This window comes from Lynx rufus, unplaced genomic scaffold, assembly GCF_022079265.1.
Source record: "Lynx rufus isolate CCGP_SWC_20201006 ecotype Redwood Valley unplaced genomic scaffold, mLynRuf1.p SCAF_29, whole genome shotgun sequence".
NCBI lineage: Eukaryota > Metazoa > Chordata > Mammalia > Carnivora > Felidae > Lynx > Lynx rufus.
This window is the reverse complement of record NW_025814844.1, coordinates 2,567,265-2,584,962: the sequence shown is the minus strand read 5'-3', so window position 1 is coordinate 2,584,962 and position 17,698 is coordinate 2,567,265. Positions and strand designations below refer to the sequence as shown.

The window sequence follows — 17,698 nt, the reverse complement described above, 5'->3', positions numbered from 1 at the left end:
GGTAAAAAGTGTAGGTTTTGCCTTTTCTGGAATTTTATTTTTACCCTTATTAGTTCAGTAACATGTGGAACAGCATGTCCAGACTTTAGTTGGGTAATAGTGACCTCCAAATGTGTGGAATTTCAATTCCCAATAGTTATTTTTTGATGATTTGATGGAGAAAAGGCTGGGAAATATTTTCTAAGAATTGTGTAAAATGAAGAGGAATATGGTAATTTAAAAACAACAGCAGGGGTGCCTGGCTGGTTTAGTCAGTAGAGCATATGATCCTTGATCTTGGGGTTGTGAGCTTGAGCCCCACACTGGGTATAGAAATTACTTAAAAATAAAATCTTAAAAAACAAAATAAAAACAACAACTGTGACCTACTGGAATATAAGCAATTGGCTGATGTTCTAAACTTGACCTCTAATGATGTAGTAGAACCATGTATCTAATTTCAGTTAAAAGGACCAATTAACCTAGGAATATCTGGAACATCTGTGTTCCTTTCAAATAAAATATGGTAGGTGGACATTTTTTTTTTTTGAATGATGGTTTTCATCATCAATATATGTTTTTCAGCCAGCTGGAGCTCCAGCAAGCCTGTTAGACATAGCATGGTTAACTTTTAGTGTATCCAAGTTGGTATTATATGGGTTACTTCCAAATAGATGTTATCTTTTCATCTGTAAATCGTCATAGGTTTCTGTAGGTGGCCTGGTCCTGCTTTCCAAGCCGATTTCCTCTCTGTGTTTCTTTAACTCCCTCACTTCATTCTTCCCAGTGGCCCTTTCTATTACCACCATTGATGGGTTGCCATCACCTGAAACCCACATTAAAATGCTTGCGGATATCACCTAAACATCCACCTTCGCAGCAGGTGCTGTCTGCTGGGGGGGGGGGTTTGCTGTGTATTTGATGTATTTTTAAAAGTATTTTTATTTATTTATTTATTTTTAATGTTTATTATTCATCTTTGAGAGAGAGAGAGAGAGAGAGAGAGAGAGAGAGAGAGAGCGCACACAAGCGGGAGAGGGACAGAAAAAGACAGGGAGACACAGAATCTGAAGCAGGCTCCAGGCTTTGAGCTGTCAGCTCAGAGCCCAACATGGGGCTTGAACTTACAAATCTTGAGATCATGATCTGAGCCAAAGTCAGATGCTTAACTGACTGAGCCACCCAGGCACTTCTGATGTATTTGTTTTTAATGTTCATTTATTTATTCAGAGAGAGAGAGAGTGAGAGCAGGGAGGGGCAGAGAGAGAGGGAGAGAGAATTCCAAACAGGCTGTGCACTGTAAGTGCAGAGCCTGATGCAGGGCTCAATCTCATGAGCCATGAGGTAATGACCTGAACCAAAATCAAGAGTCAAATGCTTAACCGTTGAGCCACCCAAGAGCCCTGTGCTATGTGTTTGAACATATATTATTAGGGGGGCTAAGGAGGGCTACCTAGATCTGTAAATGACCCAGTGCTTTTTAGTGGTATGTTACTGGACCACTGTATTGGCATCCCCTGGGAGCTTGTTGGAAATGAAGAATCTTGGGGCTGACTACAGACCTTCCGAGTCTGAATCTGTCCTACACTGGAATGCAGAGTGGTGCTTATACTGGTCCCATTTGATTTATTAAAAAAATTTTTTTAATGTTCATTCGTTTTTGAGAGACAGAGTGTGAGTGGGGGAGGGGCAGAGAGAGAGGGAGACACAGAATCTGAAGCAGGCTCCAGGCTCTGAGCTGTCAGCACAGAGCCCCATGTGGGGCTTGAACTCACTGACCATGAAATCATGACCTGAGCTGAAGTCAGACGCTTAACCGACTGAAACACCTAGGCAACCTTATACTGGTCCTATTTTTTTTTTAATTTTTTTTTTTGAGTTTATTTATTTTTGACAGAGACAGAGTGCGAGCATGAGCTGGGGAGGGGCAGAGAGAGAGGGAGACACAGAATCTGAAGCAGACTCTAGGCTCCAGGCTGTCAGCACAGAGCCTGACGCGGGGCTCAAACTCACGAACTGTGAGATCATGACCTGGGCTGAAGTTGGACGCTCAACCAACTGAGCCACCCAGGTGGCCCAATACTGGTCCTATTTTAATGACCATTTACAAGTTTATCAAAGCACTGGAAGCCAAAGAAAAAAATCCTTTAGCAATGGAATGTGTTTTCATTAAGTTATTTCAGAATACTGGAGACTTTATTTGACAAGTTCATGCACATAAGTGCAGATACATTTTCTATTTGCCTCCAGCAGAGAACAGTTAGCTCCTTTCTGCTTTCTGGTTAGTCATGAGTCTTGCAGGACTGTGCTGTGAAGGATCATCCTTTAGGACACTCTAAAGTTTTACTAGTAGACTAGAGTTTGCTCTTCTCTGCAGGTTCTGAGGGTAGGTGGACAAAATAGGGGATAGTTGATGTGACAAATGTGAGGTAATTAATTAATTAATAGTTTTTAATCAGTTCAGTGCCTTAACTACTTAAGTGCTTAGACTAGTGTTTTAGCACCGCAACTCATTGGCAGGTCATGAAATCCTTTCAGTAGGTCACACCAGCATTCTAAAAGTGATGTGCAAAAGAAGAGAAGATAGAATGCAGTTCACATAATAAGTCTAAGTAGTGGTTTTAGAAACTTAAAAAAAAGTTATACATGTGTTTATATACATTTGTATATAAAGATATTTAATATCACAACTCAGTGTATGTATATACATATATGCATTTATATATATATATGTATGTGTATAGATGTATGTATATATACACAAATAAATGTATTAAAGTGTTTGAAAGTACAAAATGACTAGTATCACAGGTGAGTTACAGAGGAAGTATTAAGAAGATGTAATCTATATAGTTTAATAAAGGAGAAAGACCAAAGAGAGGTTTATCATTGGCCTACTTTACCAAAATTACAAATAAATATCTAGCTATCAATGAAGAGTAAACATTCTGCCATTTATAAATATTGGGAAATATAGGGTGTTATGTTGTTTAAACCATTGTAGATATAGAGCTATCATAATACCACCAATAGATTTAAATATTTAGAATCTAATGAGGTATAGTCAAGACTAAAATGATTTTGGACTTCATTTGATCTTCACTGCTGATTTATACAACTTCCAGATCTTCTGTATTTTTGGTGTTCTCATGGTAAATGCTCAGGACCTGTATACGTGTAAAGGATGGAGGGGCATCCTTTGAGCCCACTGAATGCTCATTTCCAGGTTCCAGGCATGTACTCTTGGTTACTTAGTGTACTGAAGAAGACCTTAGCTACCACTGAAGGTTGAGGAGTCTAGTTTTTGCCTCTTCTCAACCTTCTTTCTGTTCCTATGTCTTTAGCGTCTGGCACAGGGCTTGGCATGTTTAACATCTGGTAAGTCCTTGTTGAATGAATGCATGACTCACTAGATGTTCATTTTTCTTGAGTAAATGCCAAGTCCTTACAATTGCCTGCAAGCTCTTGTGACCCCCCCACTGCCTCTCTGACCTCATCTCCTGATGCTTTTGCCCTCATTCACTCCATCCAGCCACGCTGCTTCTTTGTTCCTGGACCCCTTTCTGAAATGTTGTTTCTCAAACATCCATGTGCCAGACCCCCTTACCCCTTTCTAGCCTTGCTCAGATATCACCTTCTCAGGGAGCATTCTCTGGCACTGTTTCCTTCTGGCTGTACTGGCTGTCCTCTGTTCTGCTCTGCCCTTGCCTTTCTACATGGCCCTTACAATTTCTGAGCAAGTTGCTTAATTTACCTGTTGAGTAGGTTTATCATTCAACTCTCCACCCTTGTTTTGCTCACTGATATGCCCAAGTGCCTGGAATCATGTCTGGCATTTGGTGGGTGCTCATACAGGCTGCCAGTGGAGTGCATGGTTAATGAATTTGAGTGTGGAGTTTGACATACTTGGGTCTCTTCTTTCCACCTCACATGACGTGGTGACTTCTCTGGTCTCTTCCTGGAATTTAGCATTGCTCCCTCATAGTACTAGGGATTTAGTACATAAAACAGCTTTCTACAGAGAATTAGGTCTATATTAATGTTAAATATTAATAGAGGTCAGTAAAATATTGAGAACAATTTTTATCTTTGGCATATGAAAACCAGTCTTGACATTTTATGATAACAGCACAGACTTATTTATGTTTGTCCTGTTTTCCATACTAAATTTTAGAATTTCAGAGAAATAACAATGTGGGTCCTTTTTATTTTTTGATGGTATGTGGTAGAAAAGTTGAGACATAATGGGTCTCCAAAAATATTGCTTGCCTCACCAGCCTGGGACTGAGTCTGTTGTGGTTCCTGAGAAGTCCTCGCTGTGCCCTCCCATTGTGCCAGTCTTTGGGGGTCAGGACTCTCATCTGCCAATGTAGTTCCACAGTATTCACATTTGTTTCTGCCTGTGGAGTGTTCACAGGAAGTGACCAAAAGGGTCTGAAAGAAGTGTGCTTATTGGTGAATGACTTGTTGCTGTTTCCAAACAGAATCATAAAGTCTGAGTTTGAAGAGAATATTACAACAAAAATACACCTTAGTTTTCAAAGGAATTCCCAAGAACAAAGCATATTCATTTTTTGATACCTCATTGTGCTTTATTTCTTACTATAACCATTTGTTTTGATTTCTCCGTGGATCTGCTAGTAGGATGGAATAGGGCTCAACTCCTGGCTTTGCCTCTTGATAGCTGTATGACCCTGGACAAATCACCTAATTCTCTAGACTCTGGTTGTCTCATCTGTCAACTGGAGATACTAATAACATCCATACAGGGTTGCTGTGAGGATTAAATGAGATAACATACATAGCGTGCCACACGGTGGGAGGCACTGAGCAAAGGTTAAATGAATGTTAGCTTTATGGTTATTGTTACTATTATTACCTAGAAATGAATGACCGAGATGCCTGAGTATCTTTATCTGTTTAATTTTTTCTTGTTATAACTAATTAAGTATCCAAACAGGAGGTCAAAAAGGGCAGAGAACAGAACACTTGGGCCAGAACTCAGAATCCTGAGTATGCAGAGCTGTTTCTTGAAGCAGGCCTGCCTTGCTGTCAGGCATGTTGAAGCCTCAGGGCCCAGTGCTGTGTGGTAGGATATGTGGGTCATTTGGACATTTATCTTTATAATGTCAGTGGCAATTGTTCTTTCTTATGAGGTAGGCTCTGTAATAAGCAGATGCCAATGGCATGGTGGGAGAAGCAAGAGGCCCAGATCTTTGCCCCTGGGACTTGACCAATCTGTGTGACTTGGTCAGCATGCTTCACCTCCTCTGCTCCTTGGTTTCTTTCTCACTCACACAAAGGGACAGGGCTTGAGGCATCAAGTGTGAGAGCTTGTAAGATGTGAAAGGTGGGAGTTTACCTCAAGTCTTCCTCTGAGGCTGCTATTCTGGGGAATGCCAGCTATGGAGATACATGTATGGTTGGGCGTTGCACGGTGGGTGGGTGGGTGGGGGGGTACAAGGAAGGAAGTGAATTGTATTAAAAACCCAGAAAATGTGAGACTTGTTTTTAAGAGTTGGTATTCTCATGGAGGAGTCCTGAGTAAACATGAGGAAGGGTATATGCAGACAGCCCAGGAACACTGAAAGAGGAGGACTGTGGAGGGTGAGGTAAACCAGGGGGACTTTTGGATAGAGGTACTTCTGTTATGAGTCATATGTATTAGCATCCAGTTTTCTCTGTTCAGAAGCAATGCTGCTCTATCATTTGACTATATTAATACTTATGATCAAATACTAAGGCCCCTACAGTCTCTCTAACACCGTGCCGTGACCTGCAAGGTAGATAACCTTATCTTTATTTGTTAGCTGTTGTGTCTCAGAGATGACGTGATTTGCCCTGGTGTTGCAAGCAGTAAGTGGTGGATCTGGATTTGAACTCAGGGCAGGCTGTGTCTGTGGCTCTTTTACTCTCCCAGTCCACATGCTCATGGAGTTCCTGCGATAGTGACTTGAGTGTTTGATTCCTGTTTTGGCTTGTAACGGATATGGTAACATCTCCATTTGGATGTGCGCTAGTATGCTTTAAAGGGTATAATTTGACCCTGAGAACTCCTTCCAGGATGCTTGAGAAATGAGACAGTACTTCATTGCTTAAGAAGCAAAAGAGGATCTTGATGTCTCCCAGTCATTATTGTTAGGGTCAGGCGTAAGGCAGGGTAAAGATAGGAGTCAAAGGCTAAAAAATTTTATCAGTCAAAGGCTTTATTTGGAAACTAAGGTCTCAGGCGAGGTTCCGTGACTCAGGGAGGGAGGGAGAGAGAGAGAGAGAGAGAGAGAGAGAGAAGAGAGAGAGAGGAGTCAGGGAAGTCGCCCCCAGGTGTGGTGGGGTGGGGTTTTTAAGCTGCAGCGGTTCCGGGTTTAGGTCCCGGTGGGTCTTTTTCGCGTCTGGTCGTGCTGTCGCTCGGTGATTGGTTGACCTCCAATTCATTCTGGCATGCTGCTAGGGGCTTTTCATTGAGTTGCTCTGGCAAGATGGCCGTCCCCTCTACTGTGGTTCCAAGGACACCCTAACAATGATCAAGTTTTTCATTACTTTAAAGTATTTTGTGATCTTTTGTGGAGGTGTCAGCCTTTGTCTTTTCCCCCTCCAGTTTGGAAATATCTAGGAAACTTCATTGTTGGATTTGAATGTCACTTAAAAGAAATCATCCCCTTTGTTATTGTTTCTTGAAGGGGCTCATGCTAGCGTTGTTAAAAACTTTTTTCACCTTTTGTGCTTTGGAACATTTAGTTCTGCCTTTACGGGTCCTGAAGCATCCCATCTTAAGATTTTCCAAGCGTACTCAGCTTGTGCCTGCGCGCGTGCCTACTACTGTGCGTGCGCGCTCATGTGCATCTGTGCGCTTGTGAATGCGTCAGTCACCTTACCCGGCAGGAGCCTGGGATGCCATGTTGGCTTTGATGCTGTCTTGCTGTGCAGGGTTGCCCAAGGGTGGCTTTGTCCTAGTTTCCTCGTAGGTAGTTCAGGCCTTTATAAAGCTTAGCTGTGGGAGCTTCAGAACTTTTGCAGCCTGAAGAGCTCAAGCCAAAACAGCAGGGAAGATAGGAAAACCTACCTGTTTAGCCATAGGCAGATGGACTGTTTTTGCTTTGATTGAAAGATTTTCCTTGGTTGAAGGGCGAGGCGGGGCAGGGAAGCCTGTGAAGGTCCGTTGGCCGCTCCACTGCCCTGTGAGTGCAGCCCTCGAAGTTGTTCCTGTCCTTCGCTGGCTGGGAGGAAGTGTGAGTGTGGGAGCCCCCCTGCACTGCCTTACTCCAGTATTTGCACCCCGCGAGGGTCTTTGGGGGCCAGATCTTTGAGAAGGCTAGCCACTTCAGCTATACCCCAGGAAATGTCCCCTTGTATGGTCCTCTGTGCTCCAAAAGAGATGACTTTTGGGTGTGGCTATTGCCGTGCTTTATTTCTTCCTGGCAAGCAAAGTGGGACTGTTTCTTTGTTGCATCTGCTTTAAAGAGGTCCTTCGTTTCTATTTTGGGAACAGAAATCTCTGTTAGAAGTAAGCTAGACAGCCGACAGAAGGCGGCTGGCTTTGGGATCCCTCTCGATAGTCCTGGTCCTGGCTGGCTTCGTTGTTGGCTGGGAGTTGCCCAAAGCCGCCCTCTTCAAGTGCATTCCTGGATTTTGAAAGGCAGGGATGAAATGGTCGGTGATGCTTTGTTAAGATGCAATTTGTCAAACTCTTAGTTCTGGCCCTGAGGCTGGAGCCTGTATTCATTAGCTTTGCATTTCACCCTGGGCTCTGCCGGGAGGCTGCTGGCGGTGCTCCCTGACGGCCTGACCCTTCCCCAGGGCAGAGTCAGCTAGTGAGAGATCCTTGTGCTTGGTACTTGGGCTGCAAAAACATACCTTTGGCCCAGTACTTCTTGGCATCAGTTTACTCTGAACTCAGCCCCCCAGAGAAAGACACCAACTGTATGGCAGTTATGGGTTGAATAAATGCACACGTGCCTTTTATGCCCTCAAGACATGCCTGATAAAAATTTTTATGCATCTGTGGTAGAAGTGTAGTTCCATCCTTAAGGAACGTCTCAACATTTCTGAAAAATGATGTAGAGCAAGTACAGTTTTGGGAAGGAGACCTCTGTTTTCTGTTTTTCTTGATCTGTTTCCGTAGCACCAAATAAGTATATTAACTACTACTTTGTGTTTTTTCGTCTCCCAACTTATAATTTACACAAAATGGCTCTCTCGTCTCCAGGCATCATTGTGTTTTAAATGACTCCAGTTCCTAGCTGGAGCCAGGCCTGTTTTAGAGAAAGAAAGCATGCAACTAGATTTCTCTCTTAACCTTTGTCTGCAACAAATGTCTTCCTTTATTTTAAAGAGAGTGAGAATGCTGTGAAGGTTAAGAAGAAATGCGCCTCTCTTCCCTTATGATTTTTCAGTCTCCTGCCACTTATGTATCTCCTTGGGGCAAGGGAGGTGACCTCCTTGCTTCATATTACTTTCCAGGAATATCTGCAACTCTGCCTCTTGCGCTGCCTCTCACTAGCTCCTGGTTCTCAAACTGTGGCCACTCAACCTACAGTACTAGGTAAACTTCTGGAAACGTGTCAGGATCATGGCACTCAGAAGAAGATGGTTTGAGGCTAGTGAGATCATCATCCCCACAGGACCATACTTTATCACTTAGGAATATCACTTAATATTCCTCAAATATTTAGAGCAGCATGGCATGGTACATGTGTGAGGAACTCTTCCAGCATCTTCTCTGAGGGTCTATGTTCATTAATTCTTTTTAGGGTCTTTCTCTTGGGTGAACCATTCTTCTGAAGGCTTAATTTCCTTTGTGGGGGCATAATATTAACGCCCAGTCTTCTTATTTTGAAGCACTGGAGTTTGTGTTGAGCTGTATTTGTGAGATTATGGAAAAGGCATGCACTTATTAGAACTGAGGGTGGAGGGAACAGGGTGGGGACTATAAACTGGGTCTGTTTCTTTCTTTGCACGGGGAGGGGTCAGCTCAGTGACCCCTTCAGTTCCCTGTAGTGGGTCATTGATTATTTTCACACAGAAGAGTTGGGCCCAAGAGAGTTAAAATTATGCTGAGAAGAAGAGGTGAATTTATTGAAATTCTCTGCCTCCTATGTCATGGAACTGGTGTTTTTCATTTTTCTTGGCTTGAGTGAGAGAAATCTGCTGCCTGAGAGGCTCAGCACCAGGGAGTAAACCCTGGAGATAATGTTAAGGTTTACTGAGTGATTTATGGGGGAGTTGGAATATATAATACAATCATGCATATAGATTTCAGGAGAGTAGTGAATGAAGTTTTTATTTTGTGTCTTTTAAGTAGTTTAACTGATTTGGATGTTTTAAAATCACTCTTTTATTAAACCAATCCTTTCAAAATCTAAAATAAAGCTTTAGTCACAGTCTTCTTTATAATAAAAAACAGTAATTTATCTCTTAAGGAGAGCAGAAACAATATATTTACATATGCAACTTTTATTTTAAACAGGGCTTAAGGGGTACATGGGTGGCTCAGTCAGTTAAGTGTCCGACTCTTGGCTTCAGCTTAGGTCATGATCTCAAAGTTCGGTGAGTTCGAGCCCTGCATCAGCCCTGCTCCTGCACTGACAGTGCAGAGCCTGCTTGAGATTCTCTGTCTCCCTGTCTGCCCCTCTCCTGCTCACACACTTGCTCTCAAAACAAACAAACAAACAAACAAACAAACAAACACAAACCAAAAATACCCACTAAAAAAATAAATTGGGCTTAAGTAAAATCTTGCTTAAAAGAATTAAAAAGCATCAGTTAAAAAAAAATCGTGGGGTGCCTGGGTGGCTTAGTTGGTTAAGTGTCCAACTTTGGCTCAGGTTATGATATTGGGGTTCACAGGTCTGAGCCCCGTGTAGGGTTCTGTGCTGACAACGCAAAGCCTGGAGCCTGCTTCAGATTCCGTGTCTCCCTCTCTCTCTGCTCCTCTCCAGCTCACACTCTATCTCTCAAAACTAATAAAAAAAAAATTAAAAAATTAAAAATAAAAAAATGTTAAAGCCCTTTCGTCAGGAAGTTGGATTAGCATTTTGTTTCATAATTAGAGTTGGGTTTTTTGACTTACACAGGTTTTTCCATTTTGGTTGGGAGTGAATGATTGATATGAATGGAAAACTAAGAGTGAGTCACAAATTCTTACTTTGGAAAATTTCTTAGGGATTTGTTGTTGTGGTGTTGTTTTTAACCTTTAGCTAAATGCCAGAAAAGTGGCAATGGTATTTGGCAAAAGTAGTGACTACTGAGAAACATTTGTAAGCATTGACTCAGGTTCACAGGTATAGTGAATTAACCTGTACTGGAGTAATTGTGGATTCAACATTTGGGGATAGAGCATGAGGCTGTGTCTTCCACCTATTTTGTAATTAATTTAGGGGCACCTAGGTGGCTCAGTCGGTTAAGCGTCCGACTTTGGCTCAGGTCATGATCTTGAGGTTTGTGAGTTCAAGCCCCGTGTCGGGCTCTGTGCTGACAGCTCAGAGCCTGGAGTCTGCTTCAGATTCTGTGTCTCCCTCTCTCTCTGCCCCTCCCCAACTTGCTCTCTCTCTCTCTCTCTCAAAAATAAATAAAAACATAAAAAAATTAATTTAGAGGCTCTGAGCTCTGCTTTGAAGGATTGTATAAATTCCATTGCTTTGGCTTTATTGCAGTAAACCCAGAGATCGACAAATCATAACTCTTTTAATTTGGTTTATTTAAAAAAATGTTAAGGGCCTCCCAGGTGTCACATACTCTAAGGGGATGCCAGGATGATGATGATGTGGTTCTTGTCCACCAGGAGCTCATTGTCGAGAAGGAGAAATAAATTTTCACTTATGGCTGGATGAGGCAGGTAGGAAGCGTTGTTCAGTTGTACCAGTTACGGATGCATGTAATATATATGTATTTAAGTATATCCCTATACTTAATTATGAAGTTAAATTCATTTTCTATTGCTGCATAACAAATTGCCATAAACTTAATGGCTTAAACCAGCACCCATAAATTATCTCATAGTTTCCATGGGTCAGGAGTTTGGGCATGGCTTAAATGGTTCTTTGCTCAGGATCTCAGAAGTCTGCAATCAAGGTGTGGGCCTCGAGGTATGAGTGGGAAGAATCCACTTCTAAGATCATTTAAATTGTTGACAGAATTCATTTCCTTGTAGCTATCGGACTGATGTTCCTTTTTCTTTGCTGGATATCTCTCTCTCAGCTCCTGGAGGTCTCTGCAGTTCCTTGCCATGTGGCCTTTTCACAGGCCCTGTCACGATATAGCAGCTTCTTCAGAGCTAGAAAGGGAGTCTGTCACTCTTTAGTCTGCTGAGATGGAGTCTTATATAGCATTGCCTGATCAAGGGAATGACATGTCATTACTTTTGCCATATTTTGTTGGTTAGAAGCAAGTCACAGGTTTGCCTGCACTCAAGAGTAATTTTGCCCACCAAGGTACATTTCTGGTTATTTCACCAACTTCTTTTCCCAATTAATCTGAACATTTGAACCCTAGGAAGACTGATGATAGCAGTCCCAGTTGGGGAATAAAAACTACTATTTGGAAAACCAGAAGTGGATTGTTTCTTCTCTTAGCAGATAGAAAACAGGAGGAGAAAGTAATGTCTGTGGGTTCACAGTATTGATAGTAAGGGGTTACATAAAAACAGCGACCTGTTAGGCTCATGTGTTCAGGGTGGACCTCCATAGGAATCTCTCAGGATCCTCTGGCTAGACGTAGTCATTTTTTATCCGGATGTCTTAGCATTGGCTGATCACCCAGGAGTGACATATGGCAGGAACACACTTTGAGGGACAAGTCTCCTGGAGGGGACACTATAGCACACAAACTAGACAGATGGTAGCTTATTCAACCTTGGACAGGAGTGTAATCCTACACATTGGCAGGCTGGGTGCTGAGAGGTGCTTGTGGTATCTGAGGCAGAGCTGACTGAGTTTACCTGAAACTGCTTTGTAAGGCACAAGGCAGTCACCTTATATGACCTGGAGTGTGTGATGCACACAGAGCATACTCGTCGAGTTGGGGTGAGGATGATCGTGATAGATCGTGTGAACTGGAACTGGACAAAGTCTAGAGCTCCAGACTGGAGGATGTTCTACCTGCAAGGTGAAAGGCAGGTGGAAAGACAAGTCTTTCAGACAGAACCATGGATGTTCACCCTAGGGTCTTCACTAAGCAGGGGTCAGTGTTGCTTCCGCAGAATTAAACATATCGCATGGGAGGAAAAAGGTGCCACTGGGCCTGCCTCTCTTTACAGTTAAGGATTGTGTGGATCCATGTGCTTACAAGATGATTTGGACTGTTAAGAAAGAAAGTGGGCTTTACAGAGCCATACTTAGTACGTCTATGATTAGAAACCCCCCCACCCCCCAAATCCAATAAGGACATTGTTCATTATTTGTTCTTGGTCCTTCATTGAAGAAAAGGTCTGTGTGTTTGGAGAATGAATCATATCTCTTTTGTTTGGAAGATAAGAACAGGGGCCCCTTGTGGATGCTAGAGAACTGATAGGGGGATTTTGTCCCTACCTCAGTATGTCCCTTACCTGAGATTTTTTTGCTGTAATTCTCTCTTCATTATTTGATGCTTATCTTTGTGTTCTTCTTTTATTCATTTTAGTAATTGTGGCTCAACTCTGTTTTGGAACTTGGGGAAAGGGATAGTCTGTTAAGAGAAACCATGAAATGGCTCACTGAAATTCTTTATTTTTCCTTTTAGCAGTTCAAGCTCTATATTTGTAACATCACACTGCTATCTCCTGATTGGACCATTTTCAAGAACTCACATCTTTTTCATACAGCTTAAAAGGTGAGTAGAACTTAAGACTCTTCTCTTTGATGTTTGTGAAGCAAAGCTTGTCACAGCGCTAACTGTTCTGAGATGGTGTACCTCTTAAGAAAGTCGTGTAATTTCTAGGCACAAAAACTATTTACTAATTTAGTTTTTTCTGGTACGAGGAAAGTTGCATGATATCAGATTGAATGTGGCTTTTCTTTTTTGTTTATAATTCACTTTGGGCTGTGAATGTATATAAAATATGTATTTCTAGATTTACTGAAAAAATAGTCTTACTGTTCAACTTGTATTTGTTGCTGAGCCTGAGCATTTAAAGCCCAGATACTTAAAAACATTTAAGGTCAGTGGGAAATGGGATTCTTTCTTTCTCATTCTAAATTCTTTGTTTTGTTTGATTTCCTACTTCATAAAATGAGGATAACAATGGGATTGCCATGAGAAATAAATGAGCCATCATACTTAATACAGCATCTGGCATATAGCATACATTAAATAAATACTAGTTCCTTTCTCTTTCTTAGCTATTGTGATATCAGGTGGGTAGGTTTTTCTTTCCCTGTATTGATAGCATGTATGGTTTATACTGTGAAGTGGGGGGGCGGGGGTGACCTAATTTGCTGCATTTGGTCTTACATTTGTGTGCCTGTGTGTTTCTGTTTTGGAGAGTGGGTGAGCATTGGGTTATCTGGAAGCTTAGGTGATCCCTATGTATTTTGGTCATCTCTGGACATCCTCAGACCCAAAGATCAATTCAAAGGCTGCCCTTGTTGGGGGACAGTCAGTGAAGGTGCTGGGAGGGTGCCAGGAGCATCCTACCCTGCCTCAGCTTGCCTGCCCTGAGCTTTTCACTTTAGGTGTACCTCTTTAGCTCTTGGTGCCTCTGTTTTGTTAACTCTTAATTGATTTTAGTGATTCTTGTTCTGCCTAATTGCTAGGCTGTAGGGAACATTAAATGAAAAAATACATGAGAGTCTTCAGGAAAGTAAGAAATTCTGTAAAATATAAGGTGCAAGTTTTTCCTAAAATGTAATATGCCAGGTATGACTCATTGTTTATTCCAAGTTTCTTATTAGAATGTAAGCTTTAAAAGGGCAAGAATCTCCCTCCTTCCCTTCTACTGTCTAAAGCAGTGCCTGGTACAAAGGAGCTCAGTAAAACTTTTGTCAAATGAAATGAATTGATAAAGACACTCCCCTCCCCCACTGGAGCATATCCAAGCTTTTTTATTTGTGGTTGCATTTGGAAATAGATGAGGCAATCTATTAATGTGCTCCCTTACTGAGGCACACAGACCCTTGAATTTAAATGGACTTTTCATAGTTTGGAACCTTCCTAAAACTAAGTGCTATGAAGCCCGCGGTATGTAACAACCCACACTCTCTGAGTCCATGTTGGGTGCATTTCCTTTCTGTTGTTGAGTGGGTGCAATTTGTATGTGTTTCTTTCCTGAGTAGATTTTACTATTAAATATCTGAAATATATTTTACTTTCAGATATTTTATTCAGATACTTTATTTTCAGATATTCTACTATCAGGTATTTCAAGCCCATTTGATGTGCTATTCCAGGGTAGGTGGTAAGCTTTCATGGGGAGTATTCCAGCTATGTGCCTTAAAGATATGTTCGGTGACTGACAAAATATTTCTTATTCATGTGATTCTTTATTGCCTCATAGGGCAGCATTTTGAGAATCCCTTACCTTCCCTTACTTGGTGAGTGTTGATGAATTGTGCTATTTTTCTTCCATAATTTGGCATACCCACCACCACCTTAAGGTGGGAGGCAGCAACTCATCTCTACCAGGGCCGAAGAGAGTGCAGGCATAATTTAGTTTCTTTTCTATCATCTCAGATACAGTTTTCTTTAACTTTACTCACCAAAAACTAAAGCCATCTTCACTTAGAATTTTACTGGGTAACCAGAGCTACCACTGGACTATGCTCCTAAGGACAGTGCAGCTTGATTTATAAAATTTTGACAAATGTAGACATATACTTGCAAATTACATAAAAACCTGATTTCCCCCCATATATGGAGTTACCTCATTCTGTCAGCTATTTTAAGTAACTTTCAAAATTGGTAATGGAAAACTTTTTCTTGACTACATTCCTCTATATGGATTTTAAATGAAATACAAAGCTTTGTTGCTCCTTATGAACATTAGAATGGCTGAAGAACAGACCCCTGTCTGCAGAACTGCATGTTGCTTTGTGTATCCCGGGTCACTTTCAAGCACATACTTAGATTCTGAGGTGTTGCAAGAACTTTCACACCTCTAAAATAGGTTCTTACAGCTGACTGTCCTGGAATTTATATTTGCTTTGTTACTTGTAAAATTCTGTCTCTCAAAGCTCACAGCTGGACCGTGAGACATTCCTAAGTGCTGATAAGATGGACAGGTGGCATTACCACTCTGCTTCAATTACTTGGCTGGATTTTTGCATTAACTGCAGAATGTGCTTGTCTTACTGAACAGTGGGTTTTTTGGACTTGGTTCTAAAATGGAGTTGGGTCCCATGTTTAGGTTGTTATTAAATGTATTTCAAAATTTTAACCTCTCCGATAAATTTGAAGACAGATGCCTCTTCGGTGTGTCACATTTGTAAAGTGTAGTTGGAAACACGGCCTTTTGCTCAAATTCTGTCCTTGCCACTTTCATTCACGTTTTTACTCTGACAAGTCCTAAGCCTCTCTGAGTCTGAGCTTTTCTCCTCTTTAAATGGAATAATATTTATCTTGTGGGATTTTTGTGAAGATGCCTCATTCGGCATTCATGCATAGTGGGAGTTCAATAAAATGCCAGTTATTTGCCATCCAAATACTAGCTCTTACTCAAGCACCATGTGCTGGCAGGATCAGAGGAGGAGAAGGAGCAGAGGCGCGGACCTCTCTGTCCTCTCTCAGGGTGAAGGAGGTTTGCTGAGGAATTTCCTGAGGCATCTTCTTGCTGGAGCCAGGTGTGGTGGACTGCTGGTGCTGGTGACTTGACTGAGCACAGTGCCTCTGGGATATAGGTGAAGAAATCCCTAATTCAAGCTTTTTGCACTATTTCCTGTCTTTGTCATGAAAGAATGAAATCTCAGACTTAGATCTGGTTGGCTCTCAGCACAGATAAAAAAGGTTCAGATGGGGAAAACCCCACCTCTCTTTTGGTTTCCTTTAAGGTCCTTAAAGGACCTGAAGTAGCTGATGAGGAATTGGGAGCCTTGTGAAAGTCTTCCTGCATAAGACCTGTGGTCCCAGTGGGGAGATACTCCAGCATTAAAACATCACCTCAGAAACCAGCCTGGCATTCCTGACTTCTTGGCTTTGTGTTAAATTTAAACTTTTAAAGTTTAAAAACCAAAGAGGATCAATAGTGCTGGGAGAAGCAACACCTTTGAGTGTAGGTCCCTGCTTTCTACACTGGTAAATAAAGCAATGCCTATTTTCTCCAGATGTTTCCTTGGCATGTACAGTAAAATAGATTAAACTGTGAAAATGTGATCAAACAAAAACATTTGGAGCTGTGGTATAAATGACCATATTGTGCTGGAGGTTCCCTAACTTGAAGGAAAATTTAAACTCTGCTTTACAATTAGGTTAGGATCATTCAAAGGCTGCACTGAAACTTCCTGTCTGTGTGAGAAGCCAGACAGTGGTGGACCGGTGCCTCTCTGGCTTTCTAGTTTGTCATTAGAGAAGTGACACCAAAGTTCCCAGTGGGAGGGGTCCTGGGACAGATCCCAGGTTGACTAGTTCCGGGTTGCCCCTGGACTTCTGAAAGAGTTTTTGGGTTCTCGAGGCCTCATTCAGGCCCTTCTGCTTCCCACTTCCTTTCCCTTCTCTCTCCTCTGTGTCAGGGGCCTCAGGTCTGAAGTCCATCTCACCGCTTTCCCCTCATTCTTTAGATTTAAGTTTAAGAGTGGCAAAAGAAAAATCGAAACTCAGCAAGAGCATCAGGGATGCTTTGTGCCATGTTTGAATTAGGAAAAACCAGCAATGTGAAAAGGAAGTCCAACAAGCAGGAGCACCACTTTTAGAGACAGGGAAGAGAAACTTGTTATCTGTCATTTTTGTCTGTGGTCTGGGAACTTGGGGAATTTTCTTTTCCTAATTTGTTGGATTCTGTCCTCCTATTATTGGACTATATTATTTTCTTAAAGTAGACTCATTCAGGGCTGTATCAGAAAAATACCTTTTCATTTTGCTTTAAAATCAAAAGGAGTGTGCTAACAGCTTCGTCAGCCCATGCCTAGCACAGTTGTGTCAAACTGCTAAAAAGCTAGCAAATTTTCCACCTAAAATTTTTGTGGGGGAGGTAAGAGTAGGGGGCGTGGGGAAGAGTATAAAAATAAACCTTTCAGAGATTCTGGGTTGCTTGGTGGCATGTGTATTTTTCCATGGTGAGGGTGGTTAGAAATAGCATTGCTTTTTATGGGAGTCTCAGCAGCAGCTCAGAAGTTTGGCTTTGTGGGCTCGGCCTCTCTGTGTGGGTGAGGCAGCTTCTGCAGCCTGTGGGGTGGGGGGCCATGCCTGGCAGCATGCTCTGGCACTGTCACTGTCACTGTGTGTCTTCCTGCCTCCCCAACCCCCGCTTGGTGTCACCCGGATGAACAGCACTCAAGTGTAAAATGTGCTTACCAAGGTCAGGTTCTTGTGATGACTTGCCTGTGGCAACTGATGCCAATTGTAACAGACTGAGTCTCAGCGGTCCCCACAAAGTCACATTGGTACCTGTGTGAGGGCAGTCACAGGGAGCAGGTATCATAATCTGGGAGGGAGTCATCCTTCAGGGCTGCTGTGTGTCAGACTGGCTGAACCTCTTGAGCTTATGTGACCTCCCTTAGAGTCTTGATATCAGTGGGGTGGATGGGCCACCCTATCAAAAGGAGTCCTTATGGATTTTTGAAATTTGTTAGTTACATAATTCTCACAAATGGAGGTAGGT

At 42.1% G+C, this 17,698-nt stretch overlaps 1 long non-coding RNA gene across 3 annotated transcripts in view; it reads left to right on the top strand.

Annotated features, from left to right (window-relative positions):
• Nucleotides 1-17,698, top strand: part of LOC124519883 (uncharacterized) — a 188,665-nt gene that overhangs the window by 44,525 nt on the left and 126,442 nt on the right. For all 3 annotated transcript variants that reach the window (XR_006964213.1, XR_006964211.1, XR_006964212.1), the window contains exon 2: nucleotides 12,691-12,780. This is a non-coding gene — a long non-coding RNA (uncharacterized LOC124519883). The remainder of the gene's footprint in view (nucleotides 1-12,690; nucleotides 12,781-17,698) is intronic.